This window comes from Plodia interpunctella, chromosome 16, assembly GCF_027563975.2.
Source record: "Plodia interpunctella isolate USDA-ARS_2022_Savannah chromosome 16, ilPloInte3.2, whole genome shotgun sequence".
NCBI classification, from domain to species: domain Eukaryota; kingdom Metazoa; phylum Arthropoda; class Insecta; order Lepidoptera; family Pyralidae; genus Plodia; species Plodia interpunctella.
In genome coordinates, this window is record NC_071309.1 from 8387560 (window position 1) to 8405599 (window position 18040).

At 34.0% G+C, this 18040-nt stretch overlaps 1 protein-coding gene and 1 long non-coding RNA gene across 4 annotated transcripts in view; both read right to left on the bottom strand.

Annotated features, from left to right (window-relative positions):
• ds (dachsous) overlaps window positions 1-18040 on the bottom strand; it is a 301443-nt gene that overhangs the window by 42072 nt on the left and 241331 nt on the right. The gene's annotated exons all lie outside the window — the stretch shown is intronic.
• The window catches only part of LOC128676708 (uncharacterized), a 200049-nt gene continuing 199193 nt past the window's right edge, over window positions 17185-18040 (bottom strand). Inside the window, exon 8 of the long non-coding RNA XR_008405449.1 lies at window positions 17185-17301. This is a non-coding gene — a long non-coding RNA (uncharacterized LOC128676708). The remainder of the gene's footprint in view (window positions 17302-18040) is intronic.

An 18040-nucleotide genomic window follows, 5' to 3' on the forward strand; every position in this document is an offset into this window, starting at 1 on the left:
CTTTTTTTTAAGTAACAAATAATACAGATTAAGTTAGCCACAAAAAAGTTCTAGCCTTGTGTCATGGGATACTAACTTAATTATATATAATATATTTTATAACATACACATTATATAGATGAATATACAAGACCCAGGACTGAAGAAAGAAAAACAACAAAATATCAGTAGAGAGAGATGCGACTCCCACCCGGAAAAGATGTATTAAGGTGAAGTATGCGGAATGGAACTGCGAGAAGCAAATAAGCGAGAACTGGAATGAATGAGTAGACTGGAATGAATGAATAGTGGAGGTAGCAAGAAGAAAAAAACGCATATCAATCTTAAAAAAATATTATTTTCCATGTTGACCAGACTGGGTTCGAACCCGGGAATATAACAGTTCGGTATGATGACTAGGCGACAGACTTCTTCTCTAAATAAATTGCGATTTGACTTTACCGTTACAACTCTCGCAACATAAGATTACAAGTGTACCTTACGATTTCCCGATTAAATAAGTTAGTCTTCGATAACTCGAGATAATGAAATCACGACGAGCGAGTAAACAGCCGAATCAAATTGTATACTAAAGGGCTGTTCTTGAGACTCCACATTGGATAAATCAGGACGTGTTGTTACTTATTTTCATAACAGGTTGCGGAGAATTCGAATCAATTTCACACGTTTATCTTCTTCATTTTATCACCGATAGTTTTTTATAGGTCTTTTATAGTCTTATTACATCAGCCTACGCTGGTACGGATAGGTATTATGTAAGTCGATAAATAAAGTAGGGAAAAAATTACTGGCCAATATTGGTTAAGCCGTTACCGCCCTGGCAGAAGGCGCAAACCCAAGAAGTTGACGATACGTAAGATGAGCAAACATATCACATTATGATCTACAATAAATAAATTGAATGTTATCTTCACTTCAAGATGAATGACATGCATCATACATCATTCAATGAATACGCACAACTCCTCAGTGAGCACCGATTTGAATCCAACTTCGAAAGCAACAATACATTTAGTTTCATTTCTAAAAATATTTTTGGATGATACGTGCTCTTTGTAGTAAAGATTTTGCGTTACAAATAGAAATTCTGAGAGGAATACGCTGACAAATCCAAAAGACTCTCTCACTTGTACTTGTCTGCGCGTTTTCTTTGGTTTCTTCCTTAGCCGTAGCGTCGGGGCCCAGAGTGGGCTTTCCTACTTTATCTTATCCACTTCTCAACATCAGCCATTTTTTTAGGTTTGCCCCTCCTGGTTCTGGTTGAACCGTAACTAGGTAACTAAATACTTAACCATTCGCAGGCACTAAACCTACATTCACCTAATACATCCGGCGTGCCGACATAATATACTTAGTGATTATTACAAATCGTAAAGGCAGACAACGGTTGTTGGGATCAGACCGCATTCCCATATGCGATGACGGACACCCACGGCTGTAATCACAACAAGAAAGGAATAAGGCGATACTATAAAGGATGTTTAAAAATACCTATATACTTACATATGAAGTGGTAAATTATGATGTCTTTTAATAAATTGTCTTAATAACAGTGAAAATTATCAGTGAAAACTGCATTAAAATCCTTGGGCGTGGTTTAAAAGAAGAAATTTTAGAAAGTGATAGACGCGATTTACAAATATATTAATAATAAATATATTAGGACAAATTGAAGGGCTACCCAAAGTAAGTTCGAGACTTGTGTTATGGGATACTAACTCAACGATATTATATTTTATAACAAATACATAATATAGATAAACATCCAAGACCCGGGCCAATCAGAAAAAGATAATTTTCCATCATGACCCGACCGGGGATCGAACCCGGGACCTCTAGGTTCAGAGGCAAGCTTTTTACCACTGCGCCACCGAGATCGTCAAGCGGACGAGGATTGCGATTTTGTTTTATAATAAGTTTGTTTTGTTGTGAATAAACTATTTTCTATTATAATTAAATGCCGACAAAATGGCGATCCCGCTATCATCTCCATTTACCTCACCACTGATACAACATAGTCGGTTAATAAAATTATTATTTCTAGATTCCAAGCGAATATAGCACTTAGTAATAAGAATCTTACATAGCGGCCATTAGTGTTATCTCATTATTCAGTACCCGGTATAAATCTCTCTAATGCTTCCATATCTTATAAATCTAGCTGGCTGCTTAATTAGAATGAGCTGCGCATACGTCTGTGGCCTTTGATTGTGGAAAAAGGAGATGTATTATCCTACAAATTGTATGTGCAAAAGTTTGCACGTTTGTGAATTACTTGATCATTTCTAACTGGAATCATTTCTATATTTCGTTGGGATGGCTATATAATTCAAATTCTAAATCTAGGGGCATGGCAGTGCCCCCGCAAGTCGAGCAAAAAAAAAGGCACGGCCGTAGCATCCTTTTCTCGATTCTTTATTACTGAAAGCACTATGATATAATAAGGATATGATTGGAGTCTCCGTTTAAGCGTGCAAACCTGTGCCAGGAGACCCCGCGATTCATAAAAGGATACACTTAAGTACTTAGGTTTAGGTAGGTAATTTACTAAAATGAACATGTTTTAAATATAGTATCGATATACCTTTTTTATGTTTAATTTTAACGAATTATCTATATAGAAATTCGTATAGATAATTCGTTTAAAATTCCTAATTAACTAAAAGTAAAAGCGATGTATCTTTTACTTATATGTAATGGTAAGAGGTTTAAATAATGAGTAGGTATAGTAAAGGCAGTTCAGATTATTACTGACAATGTTGTGTGTGGTCCCGCCTTAGAATAGCGCCACTATATATCTAGGGACTAAGGGACACATAGGCCTTAACATCCGCCACTGCCATCTGATAGCCAACAATAACATTTTCAAAGAGTGTTGTCGTGTTGTTATTTTTTACGATGACACTTCACGGCTTTACATACCCAAACGCAACTAAAACACGCGAGAATGTGAGTGAGAGATCTCTTGGCAATGTATAAAAATCTTGAATTCGATAAAAGTTCCGTAATCTCTGCCATATCCTATCTTTCGTATCCCAGGTGGACAATGAAACTTTACACCATACGCGATAGTGTGGCCAACGACACACGTGGAATCTACGTGAGATTCAGATTTAATGGTAACATTATATCATCCAAGTCACTTATCCATGTCTTCCTAGGACATTATTCGCAATTAAATTAGGTGAAAAAAAAATTGAAATAAAAGAAATGTACAGAAATGTAATAAACTGATATAATTCCCAGAGAGAATAGACTTACTGGTACAGCAAACGGTAAGCATTGACGTAACCTGAGGGTTAATGTCAGACAGCCGGCCGGTTGTACAATCATCAAAATTTTAAGTTTAATTTTACGCTGACCCTTGGCTTCGCGGCATCATAGCCGCGAATGCAATCGGGAACACGCGAAGATGGGGATAATGATGTACAGAAGAAGGAAAATATTTCTCCTATATTTAATGATTAGTAAAGATGATTTTTCAAGATATGAAACCCCTTCCACACGACCCAATTTTACGCCCAAATTGATTAGATTAACAATCAAATTGGGTCGCGTGGACGGAAATATGAAATTCAAGGTCATTGGGTGGTCGGTATCGCCCGATTTGGGATTGCTCAATCAAATACTGAAATTGGCGATTTAGTTGTGTACGTGTGGACAGACGATCGGATTCTACCCAATTCAATCGGCAATCAAATTGGGCAATCAGATTGCATCATGTGGAAGGTTTAAGATCAAATAAATACTTTTATGTCGAATATTCGACAACTTCAACACCACATTTTTATTTGAAAGCACATAAAAATCAGACCATTCTTGGTCCTATTGATCTCCTTTGGTTATTGTAAAAAACTTCGCAATAATTCAGCAGGCCTACCATCAACTTTCACAGAACGATTCCAATGCAACTCAGTTCAATTTAGGAACCTAAAATGAATCGCATTCATACACAAAATTAAATCGATGGTACGAATTTGCGATGGAGTTCAGTTTACGTCGTAAAGTGGATCGCGTTAAGAGATGATGGTAAGCCCCCAGATATTTTAAATCATCTGTTGTAAAACGAATGCCGTTACTATTTCTATTATCGATTAAATTAATGTTCCATAGTATGCTACAACTTTCTGCGCCTAAAGTCGGGCGTCTATCCCTAACTGATTATATCTCATATAGCTGAGCGAACGAAAGTTTAAGACGTGGTCTCCAGAGTCGCGACATTAAAATGGAATTGGGCTGGGCACCTGGCTAGAAGGAACGATGGAAGGTGGAGTAAAGCTGTAACTGAGTGGTACCCCAGAACTGGAAAACGGAGCGTAGGACATCCGGCAGCTAGATGGGTCGATGATGTAAAGGAAATTATCGGCAACAACTGGATGGGGATGGCCCAGGACAGAGATGGTTGGCGGAGATGGAAGGAGGCCTATGCCCAGCAGTGGGTCACGGAGGGCTGCAGATGATGATGATGATGATGATAGCTGAGCCAGTTCATCTGTTTTACTCAGCTTAGCCGACATAGTTAGCTGCACGTGTATGAAAATCTAGCTTATGTGATTCTATATCAGGCTAAGTCATTTAATTTCGAGTTAAATATTCAACTATTTATTTTATGTCAATGATTCACTTAAAAATTAGTATATATTTATATAATTTATCTGGTATATACCATTAGGATTAATTAATTAAAACTTAATTTTTAAAGCATTTTAGCATTATACATTAACAAGACTAATATTTTTCTCATAGCTATTTATCTATATTATACTTATGTTGAGGTTAAGTTATATGTATAGTACGTAAAATGATATTTGCCAAATAACAGAACACGGTCGAGTCAGTTGAAACTACCCCCTAGAAATATTAGATTCATATATTATGCTGTCAGTTTGGTACTGGAAATCTATAATTCTATACTATTATTATAAAGAGGTAAGCGTTTGTGAGTTTGTATGTTTGAGGCGAGTAATCTCCAAAACTACTGAACCGATTTCAAAAATTCTTTCACCATTAGAAAGGTACATTATACAAAAGATTGTTATAGGTATATATTTTATCACAAAATGTCCACGAGATCGTAGCCCTGGGAAACACTAGATGTTGGTCCCGTGGACATTTTATCCCGTGAAAATAATAATATATAGCTGGTAATGCCTAGCTTAGCGCACTCACAAGTGGGCTAAAGCTTTACCAAGCATTTATGTAAGTTCTTAACTAGTCCCATGAAATACGATCGGGTCGGTACGCCTCAAGAAATGAAAATCAATGATGTCCATTCTAGGTCTTCTTGAACCGGGTTATGGTAGCCTTAGGCCTAGGGCCAGAATGAAGGTCTGTGGGCTAGCATAAGCAGCAATATTAAATAGTAACGGTGCATTTAAATGAGTGCACTTTCACAAAATTAACCGCTGAAGGTTGATTCTGCCGGGATCTTAATCTAATTGCTTTATAGATAGTTCGCTTATAGCCGTGCTACTTACGTATCTAATGATATACTTGCATGCATGTAGCTGACTTAGTTATAAACATTTGCAAGCTAAATATTGCAAGCGATCGCTGTCCTTATCTGTCCTTATTGGCTTCCTGCCGCCCTCGCCTATTGGCTTTCGCCTTAAATCAATCGCGTTTATCAATCCGGCTAATCTATACTTTTATACTATATACAATTATTATTATTATAAAGAGGTAAGCATTTGTGAGTTGACATTTTTGAGGCGGGTAATCTCCGAAACTACCGAACCGATATCAAAAATTCTTTTTTTAAATTTATTTTCGCACATACAGTTATAAGACAAAAAATTGTTATAAAACAGTTCACAATATAATAGACCAAACAATATTAGGGCGAAAATTACACGTGTTAACATCATGACAATTTAACTAGAAGCACATCATTCTTTATTCTATGCAAATATGGTTTTTTTTTCAAATTATACTAATTCTTAGCTCGATGTCACTATAAATAAAAAATATTAAATGGACTTTTTAAATAACTGTTCCATAGGGATGTCTGTATATTAATATTCAATGGATACGTTGAATTATATTAGAGCCGGTTGTACCAGTCAACTTTGACGTGCGCTGAAAAACGATAAGTGCGCCATTATAGTAGTAAAATGACGCACTTTTCGTTGCGGCAGTATAAATAAAATAAACGTCGCATATAACAATTAAATTTGACATCAAAATTTACTGGTGAAATCCAATATTAGTTTTAAGTAAATAATTTACGTCACCAAATGATGTGTATCATCTTAAGTTGCAGGGAGAATTTTTAATTTGAACTACGCCATGGCCTAAAATTGAAATACTAAGGGTGTCCGAAACAATGACTGAGAAGACGTATCTAGTATCGTATCACACTGCACATCCGTGGGTGGCAAGGCGACCAATATGCAAAGTACATTTGTAGGTCGTTCAATTACCCGCTATGATTAACACCCGCACCGGACATTTAATTGAATATCATAGATGTAAAAACGTATAGAAATTCCCTTTCACAATAATAAATGGAAGTTTTCGTTTTCGCTATAGCTTTTTTTGTGAGTCAAAGTTTGTATAAGGCAGCTAAGTAGTGATATTAAAATATCAGCATTGATTAATGGGGTAATTATTATGTATTTATAAATTATATATTATTAGGTTAAAATAGCATTTGGTTTTTAGGCGCTTTGTCTCCGCCCACTAGCGCCACTTATCCCATTTTATACATTTTTTTATTTCTTGGTAAAAAATATAAAAAAAAAATATATTTGAACTGATTATGCCACATTAGTTAAAGAATTTTAGCAGAAAGTTAGTACTTTAATTTTTTTTTTGGTAGCGGTGGCGTTAGTGTGCTGGGACAAAGCGCTTTAACAAAATTTATTTTCAGCAGGCGCACGTTGCGACCTGATGTTGCTACCTGTTTGTCCTTAAACTCCGTCTATGCAATACTAAGTCTGTATTGAAAAACCATGATTTAGTATTAGATGCTTTTAATTGGAATATTTGGTTGAACCGTCGGCTATTAACAAAGTTGGTGTAATTTATCAAGTGTTAGTTTGAGAGGTTTCAATTGCTAAATGTATTAATTGCCTTAAGAGGACTGTTAGAATGCCCTTACAAAATATAGGGCAGGAATGTGAATGGATATTCTGTTTGTACGGAAGAAGAAGTCTTAAGGACGTTATAGCATCATAACCGGTTGGTTTTTAAAGCTTTTTAAGCATTAGGCAAAATGGTTGATGGAGAACAAACACCGTCATAATCCATCTCTCTCTCTCTCTCTCTTTCTCTCTTTCATTTTAACGCAATTTTCATTCATTTACATATTTACTCTTTCACGCAAAATTTACTGGACGGATTGTTATGAAATTTGGTACACGGGTAGAATATAACTTGGAATAATACATAAGGTACTTTTTATACCACGGTTCCCATGGGGGCAAAGCCCCGGGGTGCAGCTAGCGTCATATAAATAAAAAGTGAAGTACGCGCCGCATCGAGGCAATGTGTCCAGATTTCTAGTAGCATTTCTCTCAAACGCTACTAGGAATAACACACGCGATAAGAAGAATACACACCTGTATGTTGTCCCTGAAAGTACATTATTATTGAGCTCGTAACTTCACTATTTTCTCGGATATCTCTAATGATGCCATACTCAGATCTACTATTAAGTTTCCATTTGAAGGAAACGTACTTGATTCTTGAAAACGTTTTCTAATTGTACCACTACTGGTGTCGATTCTACTAACGATAGCTCGTTATCGTGTCTCTATAGTAGCTCTTACAACCGGTCTATTAGGGCTACTATTGAATAGCAGTTTAGGCTTAAGGTTAGCAGAATAGACCCTGGACTGGTATCAGATTGTAATTTTTTAGTGAATATCAAAGCGACAGTTATTTTTCTACAAAAGATAGTAGAGAGCGCTTCCTTGCCTTAATGGTCTGTTTCACAGTTTGTTAATAATAATTAATAACTTTATTTCACACACAAATTCAAATTACATAGTCCAGAGTTGTTAGTAAAATCTTATGTACTAATGTTAGTAATAATTGTACACATTATTATTAAAACTATATTATTGCTTATAACAATGTACCTGATAGCCTATACGTAACAATTATTTATTTTTTGTTAAAAATTGTGTCTCAAAATTCTTTGATAGGGCTAACTGGCAGATAACTTCAGGCAGGCAGGCAGACTAATCTATTAAATACAAATATTTTTCAACAAGCTATTGCACACAGCTTCGCCCGCAGTGGCCTATTATTTGACCTCCAAATTTGACAAAAAATCAATAAAATCGGCCGAGCGATTTAGCCGTGAAAGCGGGAGTACTAATTGATACTATCTAAACGTATATTTAATTATAAAACAAATAATTTTATTGCATAATGCAATACATGATGAAAAGTTGATCATATACACGAAAATATTTTCGATTGGATTTTATAGCATAACTAGCTGCGCCCCGGGACTTCGCTCCCGTGAGAATTTCGGGATAAAAAGTACCCGTGTACCAAATTTCATAACAATCCGTCCAGTAAATTTCGCGTGAAAGAGTAACATACATACATATATAAATACACACATCGTCACAAACTTTCGCGTTTATAATATTATATTAGTAGGATTTTAATGATACGGGATCGGCGCGGGATTGACCAATCCCACGACAGATTCAGCTGCGGGATTGCAATCCCCATTGCGAAAGTTACGTCTGTTAAAGTCTTGTTAAAAACATGTATCAATATTCATTAACTAAGTTTATTTGTCTACATAAAGCACTCCTACACACTAAATGTAGCCATCAAAGCAGAAAGTATTGCTAATGCTAAAATCTGCATACGTTTTGCAACTCCCGCTCGAATGCCTAGTTTACACGATCTGAGCTGTTATAGACTTAGCACTCGAGTTGGTCAATAGGATTGGTTGGAATCTTATCTATATGATAGTATATATCCAACCGGTTCTTTTGGATTGATTTAAATAAAAATATCATAGTAATTATTCTTGCTATTAGCTTTTGGTCGCGTCTTGATACATTGCGATCATATCTCAAAACCCCAGCATAATATTAAATAAATTATAAATTAATATATTAAATAAACATAAATTTGGTATGTAGTCGAAGTTTGGTTTTTCTACTATACCTAGAATTTCAGATATATGTTGTATGTGTGTCAGTTACTCTGCTATAGACGAATGTTATATACAAGTACTTTAAATAGGTGCATAAGAACTTAATTGGAGCTTAATTGAAGATTTTGCAGCAATCTTGTTACATGATGTCTTACAAATTGCACATGCGTTTAGCGCCGCAATCAGTACACTTATAAAATATTACTTCATTGCTTTCTTAGAGTTGAAGACTTGAAAACGACCTAGCGCTCTGCTGTGCTGTGCTAACTGAAGCTAAGTTTTGAATAACCAATACAATTTAATTTATCATTTAATACGAATTTTATAGGTTTAGTTAGCCCCACTACCAGATCTAAAGCAGTCCAGTCCGGACTTTAGTAGTATCTATCCTCGTGTGAAAACAGCATAATTCATTAGCAATGAGGTACTCAATAATGTTTGTACAACAATATAAACAGGATGCAGTCGACAACAGCACCGTTCATTGTTAATAAACCTACACGAGACGGGTAAAGGATGCAAAATATTTGGATATCTTCGTCCCACTCTTTTCACGATGACGGCTCTGGGCTACGAAGCTCTATGGATGGGAAGAAACCGGGAAAACGCTTTCGTCTATATCATTATATACCTACTTGATTATTATATAGTCTTGACAAAATAAATTTTAATCATTTTAAAGAACATAAATTTATAATTTTAACCCCCGACGCAAAAGCAAACTTATGACACCCCTCGGTGTTATAAGTTTGACCGCTAAGTGTGTTTGTCTTTCTGTGCATGTGGCACCGTAGCTCAACAACGGGTGAACCGATTTAGATGCGGTTTTTTTATTTGATAGCTAATTTTAATGCTGTGGTTCTTAGACATGACATGATGTGTCATAAAATCGGTTTAGCCGTTCAAAAGTTGTAGCGAAATTATTGTTGAAAGTCGGGGTTTTTTTAATTTGTCTAACAAATAAACTCGTCATTTATAAATACAAACATACGGAGTAGACAGAGTCAACAACTGAGAAATTCGAAGACCACGTTTAGTTATATATGTTACTGTAAAAGCCTGTATACAGGTAAATCTTAGGTTTTTTCAGAAAATCTTAGGATTTACCGGCATGGGTTGGTAAATGTAAGAAATTATAAATAATTGACGATTTTTTCGGGCTTTTGCCAATGAAATTTAGTATATGCTAGGTTTTGCTACTGACGGCTGGTTTTGGGAATAAAACAATGAGTAATTCTTATTAATCATTTATTTTTCAGTCAAAACCTTACATATTTTTATGTAGGTATCATAATTATGAGAGTAATTAATTAACTAAGTAATTAGTCAAATCCTTACCTATTTTCAATTATTTTCATTTGGTAAGTATTGTTATTTATAAATGTTTTTATATTTTAAAGGTAAAGTTATACCTTACCTTTAAAATACTTCTTTAAATAGTAAAAAATAACAAAAGTAAAATTATTTTCTCAACATTTACCGTGCCTTTGATGTAAATCTTAAGATTTACCAAGTGAATGGTGGTAAAAGTTAGAATCGCAAAATTGTTCCGACTTTTAACATTAAGAGTTGGTAAATCTTAGGTTTACTGGAATATCTAAAGATTTACCGTAGTTCGTGCTTTTGCAGTAACATATGGTTATTACTGTGTTCGACTATCAAAATATAAGTACTTACAAAAAATTAAATAACAAACTATACGAATCTTATTTATATAATACAAAAGTGAAACATGGACGTATAAATTTTCCTTCAATATATTATCAGATGCAAAACACAGCAACTAAAATTCTAATTGATATTCTAGACATCGGCCATCAGATAGTGTTACTACTACTAGGCCACAGATACTCAATAAATAACTAATTGATAAACATAATTTTCAGTCAACACGTAATTGCACGCCCATTATTAGATGTAGATAAGGGTAAGGCGGTGAAAGAAAGGACCGACTTTATGGACTAGTGTTGGGAAAAGTCTCGAGACTCAACCTGACCATGGTCAGGATAATTTTTTATTAAAACGGACTCAATGTCTTTTGAAAATTTTTATGTTTAAAGTTTAGTCTAGATAATGGTTACTGTTTTATTTAAATAAATAAATATATTAAATATATATATTAGGGCAAATCACAGAGATTGAGCTAGCCCCAAAGTAAGTTTGAGACTTACAAATATATTAATAATAAATATATTAGGACAAATTGAGGGGCTACCCATCAAAGTAAGTTCGAGACTTGTGTTATGGGATTCTAACTCAACGATACTATATTTTATAACAAATACATATATAGATAGACATCCAAGACCCGGGCCAATCAGCCTATGATATTATTATGTTTTCAATCACGTATGTACCTAGTTCATTAATTTGCCTATTTGACACTCATTTTTTAGCTGCCGGTATATGTATACTAACACTTCATTCATTCAACAAGAACATCGTTCTTGTCGGTCCACACACTGTCCCATATAAAAAAAAAATATTATTCCGACGATTGTATAAAAATGAGAGAGAATAAATTTAAAGTTAAAATTATGGAGTTTAAAAAGTCTCGTCAATAAAGCCTAATTTCCCCATCACTATTTATCTGTGACAGTGTTAATTGGTAAAAGCCTGTCTGAATGGAAGCAGGTTGGTCAACTCGGAAGCCAGCATCTCATTTGATAGCTGAGGATCGATCTAATGAATGGTATCGCGATGACATGAAAATTACAATGGTCACCAATTGTCAGCCATGTCTGGTATGATTGAATCAAATTAGAGTTTAAAGAATAGCCGCCTTATTCATAAATACGTTAAAATATACTTTAAAGTAAAGTATGTTTTGTCTCTTTCTGTCAATGTCAAAAATTAGAAAGTTTTATATAAAATTGCTGACAGATAATAATTTTAAGTGAAATTGTTACTAATATTTAGGATCTAAGTTATCTGAATAAACAGTTATTATTCATTTATCTTTTGTATATATAACAGGGTTATATTATTCAATACTAATATATATAAAAGTGGTGGTGGTCCAATGGTTAAGACGACGAGAAACAGAAATAAATTTAAATAAACTAATTAGGTATGACATTCTTCTCCGATTGTGATTTAGTAACATGTTATTAATAATATGATTTAATAGTCTTTAATAATAATAACTTTAATGTTAAACTTAAAGTTAGACTGAAGTTACCACAGATAAATTAATATATTTGCGACTTGTGAGACAGCAAGGGTCGGCCATTTAATAGTCTGTTGCTACACAAGTTGCAATGGGAGATTACAAAATTTACATGCATATTATTATACTAATATAATGTCCAAATAAGATTATCGAAATAACAGACATTACGGGAAAATCTCAAAGATTATAATATATAATATAATAAAGAATATATATTATAATTAAATATAATATACGTAATATGGCAAAAACGTAAATATGAAAATAGAATGAATGAATAATGTAACTCTCTCTCTTCTATTGAATGAATGAAGAATATTCTTCATCCTCGCGTGTCGAAAATATCCTTGCGTGTTAACGATTACATTCTCGACTGTGACGCCGAAAGCCGCATGAAAAATTTGAGTTAACATTTTGAAGATTTGGCTCTGATTTTATGACCGGCCGCCCGTCTGACATCAAGTTAAACTAATATCTCAACAATTGAGATAAAGTCTAGATGTCAATAGACGTTGTATCAAATAAATTTCAATACAAAGTTTTCGTTCTACAGTACAATTGCGATGAAAAAATGTTCACCAACATTTAAGTATATTAAACTCCTTAATGCTGGTCTGGGACTGACGGAAAAATAAAAATGAGCCAGCTGCTTCTTTTCCCTTTCAGATTGTAAGTTCAATCAAGGGAAAGGACTATAAACGAGAGATTCTTCGGGAGAAATCCAAGCAACCTATCACAGTTGAATCTTAATTCCACCAAAAAGCCCTATATACAGCTAAATAAAAATTTTTAGTTTCGCAACCACTGGCTCTGTCTACCCCGTAAGGATTAAGACGTGATACTGTATGTATCTTCCATGGCTGATTGACAATGAACATAGCGAAAACTGGGGGAGTGTAAAAGAAGAAGAAAGTATTTCTCGAAATTTCCACGAATAGAGAATTTTTAACAGAATTTTTACAAACGCAAGCTAGTCGAAATATAAACATTGCGAATCATTCAAATCATTCATTCAGAAATTAGACCTTCACAGGCACTGCTAACCCGACCAGATCTCGCTAAGGACATTTTTGCCACAAGTAATATCCCAACCAAGACAACACATACAGACATTGTACATACAGACAGAAAAAACATAAAACTTATTGACTGACAAAACAATAACCCAAATGGGATAGGCTTATCACAAATTCCATAACCAATGTGAACAAAATAAGGCTTCTTCTCCACTGGATAATGTGTACATTTATATAAATCGTATTCATTTTAAAAAATATTAGCCCTGAATGTTATTCGTAAATTAATAATCAAATTCGTCGATTCATTTAATTTTAATTAGTTTTGATTTATTTAAATGAATATGAAACGTAAATGGGATATGTGATTTCATAAATAAATTGTAATAATTGATTTTTAACTGTAATAAACAAACTGATCGCTAATTAAACTATTCAAATTAGCGTTACTAAGTTGTATTACTGATAAATTGATAAAAACTCGAATAGTTTATTTTTATTATAGTCACTTTGACATTGCCTAAAACTAGCTTTTATTAAAATATAGTGAATGTGAAACGTTGGTTGTACGTACGTGTTTAATAAAATTTACAGAAATAAGTATAAATAGCTAAGAGTTGCGAAATACAAAGGTCATAAGTATATAGCTTATAGCCCTTTCCCTTGATCGTTTTTTACAATCTGTGCAAGAAGAGAAGCAGCGGACATATTCAAAGTTTTTCTTTCAATCATGAACCAGCATGATTTGATAAAATGAGTTTTTAAATGTAATTGTTAAGTAAAATAAGGTGTTCCTGTCAAAATACTCTCGTAATGAATTAAAGTTTTGAAGTCACTTGAGCTATTTATGTTGTCCGTCATTTTGATGAGATTATTAGCGCTCCAATAGCTGTTATAAAAAAAAAAATAAACGTTCTCATTAAGATTCTTAGTATAAAGTTATAAATAAGCAAATTATAAATAATAGGGTGAATGTGGCTGCTATTTTTCTCGCTTCAGACATGAGGCTGATGATCACCGAAGTATATATTTATAAGACAACATCTTGCACGTGTATCATTGATCAATATGTTGTGACGCAAAAAATATTAAATATAATGCATTGTAAATAACTGTCAAGAATATTTCAAATTTAGAATTCGGTCAGATAGATTCCGGGTTATCCGAAAAAAACATTGACAGCGAGCGTATTCTAAATTCAAACTGTTTAAAGTTAAAAATATTATTTGCAGAGCATTGGACACACGCCTTTACGTACACATAGCGTCAAGCTTAAGTATACACAGCACGTCGCAGATATTTAGTTAGACACGGCAAAAAAGGCCAACTCCACATCATTAGTGGTAGCGACCGAATCCAGCTGAGTGACGTGAACGTCTTATTCGCCGAAGAACGCATAAATAAGGAGACCCGGAGTGAAATATTAGATGCAAACGTACGCAAAAATGTCTGACATTTTCATACTAGTTTGTCCCGGCTTGGGAACCAAGAAGTAGGTTATGGGATTTAAATAGTATTTTGATGAATTCAACTGTTTTCTGTCTCTATGTTACACTGGTCTACTTATATATAGATTAACTAGTATATGTATAGAATAATAAGTGTTAATTGCAGTGCATATGGAGCGTATTGAGACTAAATTCGAAGTTATTATTATTAGTATTTTTCGTGGAGCAGATCGGGAACAATTTTTGGATTAATCTGGGAATAACCCAATTATCGGGTTTGTCAGTCTGACTTTTTTGCTTGCGTAAAGAATATAAATTGTAATTGTATTTTTTTTATTTCTATAATTCGAAGCTTTTATAACTTTTTTTGCCCTCGTTACACATTAACTCCCGCACATAATCTCAGGGACGCTGATTTTCACATAAACCTGGTATGTGAAAATCAGCGTTATCTCCAACAAATTATTGTTGGCGACAACAGAAGCTGAGACATTCCTTCACCATATTATTTCGAAGTGTATCTCTTAAACTAAAATAAATATTATATTATGTTAAATTATGTAATACAAAGTTTGGCAATAAATGGATTATTTTATTTATTTTAAGAATAAAGAACTTTTTGAATTGGTACTTGTTTTATTAACTGTCAGAGCGTGTCATATTTGGTGTTTAAAAAAAATCAAGTAATCAAAATAGTACTTACATCTGTCAACTATTATATATGTCATATTAGTATATAGTGTATATATGTCAAATATTTATTAAAGTAAAAGTTCGAAAAAATAAAATTACAAAGGGCAAATCTGTAATGATTTACATATATACGACATGAAATAAGTCGGTCTCCGAAAGATTGATTACAGCACTCTTTGCTTATATGGAAATGGGCATACTTTACTGTCAGGTCTGTCTATAAGTCCACAAACAGCGGTCATACAATTATACACGTTATGTAAATACGAGTAAGTTTTATAATTCTATATCCCTAAAAGGGACATGAACGCGCTAGATCTTCTATTTTTAGGTTAGTATTTATTTAAATTATTTCGTATTTATAGTGTTCCGCGCTCTGCAGTGTACGTTAGGATTGACAGGACATAAAAACGACAAGATCTAGTTGCTTCAGATGCTTTCGCCTAATCTAGATCTTAGTGAATGACGTTGTTTTGCATATAAAGGACGATTGCGAATATGTGTTACGGAGAAGTACGGAGCAATAAGGGTCATAATACCAAGTAAACTTTATTAATTTTAGACGTGAACTGAGATTTTGTAACTGGTTTAAGTTTAGGTTGTATTAAAAGCTATATTGTAGATTTAGCTTGACTTAAGTTACTTTTAACAGATTAAGAGTGAGTTGCACTAGTCAACTTTGTCGTTAACTTTAACCTGCGCACCGTCGTTTTGCGCTAAAGTTAACATCAAAGTTTACTGGTGCAACGCGCACTTAGCCTAGAAAGTTTGTATGAAAATCATGTTTGTTTCAAATTCACACGGGCGAAGCCGTGGGCAAAAGCTAGTGAATAATATAATTGATTTGGTTTGCCCTGGCAGAAACGGCAGATATTTGTCCACTACATCATTTCAAGGTTCACACAAGACATTTTCATATCCGCGCGTAATCTAACTGAATAATATTCAGTTCAGTTGGCTACTTGATCTCGCTCTTAACACATGAATACTGGCAATGCTACAAAGGTTCCGGACAACATATGGGCACCATTAACACTACAATTACGTGGGACAAAAGCTGAGCAGAATAGGCACAGATATGTAAGTGCCGTTTTAGTAGGGTGACTACAGTTTCGTTAAGGATAAAATTTTGACTTGGTTTAAATTAACCTTATTCTTTCTCTCTCATTTCAGCATCAAAGCCCAGAGTCCATTTCTTTTCGGTCCTTCTCAATATTGCACAGCCTTCAGAATTCTGAGTTGTTCTGGCAACTACTGGCATGCAATTTATTTTTTTTAATTGTCCTTCTATATAGTATAATCAAGATTTATAAATACTTAGGCGTGGAAAAATATTTGTCCACATTGTGTGACATAATAATCTGCTTAAAAATATAATAGTAGAACATTCTGTGAAATATATACAACGGTTGAGTTGCACCAGTCAGTCAGCTTTGACGTTGAATTTAACCTGTGCGCCGCTGACGTATAGACGAAATGGCATAGTTACTTTGCGTTTTTATGCGCACGTTACTACTGGTACAACTCACCCTAAATTGTATATATTTAACAGAATGTTCTGTTGATATAGTTCATGACCAGGGAAAAATATTTCAGCCCAGTTTAAACCTGAGCACAGACCTATTTATCAGTTGGATTTACACCAAACAAAAACGTTATCATATTCATTGAATAAATGGCGTCTTTATGATAAAAGTAGGGCATTGGAATGGCAATAGTAGCTGCAGATTGAGATCTCTTGCACAATGTCATAAATTTATTTATTGAAAGAGTTCAAATTTTTCCATACATTTTCAAACCTTATTTTTCGTCATTCGAACATTTTGCGGCTTGCGATAAAATTACCTGAAATGAACAAAGACAAAATTAACAATTCAATCATTTGAAATATTCTAACAACTTTTCCTAACAATCTTAAATAACTAATGCATAAATTGTAAAATTAATTCCCAGAGATTGTTATGAATAACACTTATAGATTCATATAAAAGGCATGGCAAAATAGACTAATAAGCATAATACAGGTAAGTACATTTGCGTCTCAGAAACAAATGGTGTCCATTAGATATTGCAGGGAAGTGTCCCAGTAATGATTACAAATCATGGAGACCCTACTTGAGTAATGATCGCATAGAGTACTACTGGGGACGCGTCGATGACCGCGTTCGCTAAGAATTGTGTTAATATATTATATTAAAAGCTTTTATTTGTTTGTCTGTTTGTCTTTTTTAAATTTTAGTTTCTTCCGATTGTCTTACAGACTTGAAATTTTCTACGTCGCTTCTTATTATGACGAGCATGACCTTGTGGGACACCCAAGATCGACTCCCAATGAGGGAACTCCTCTACGGTTTATTTGCACGAACATGGTTTTTTGTCACACGTTGAATGCAAGATCTTTCTGATGACAATAAACGCTTGTGGCTAAAATATTTTTTTAAAATCTTATTTAATCAAAAGGTATAATATACCTTGTTTTATAGCCTTTAGATATATATAAAGTCCTGTAATATTTAAAGCTAGCTATATGTTTCTATCACGATAACATGATAATAATGGGACGACAGGTAGCCCCTGTAACGGA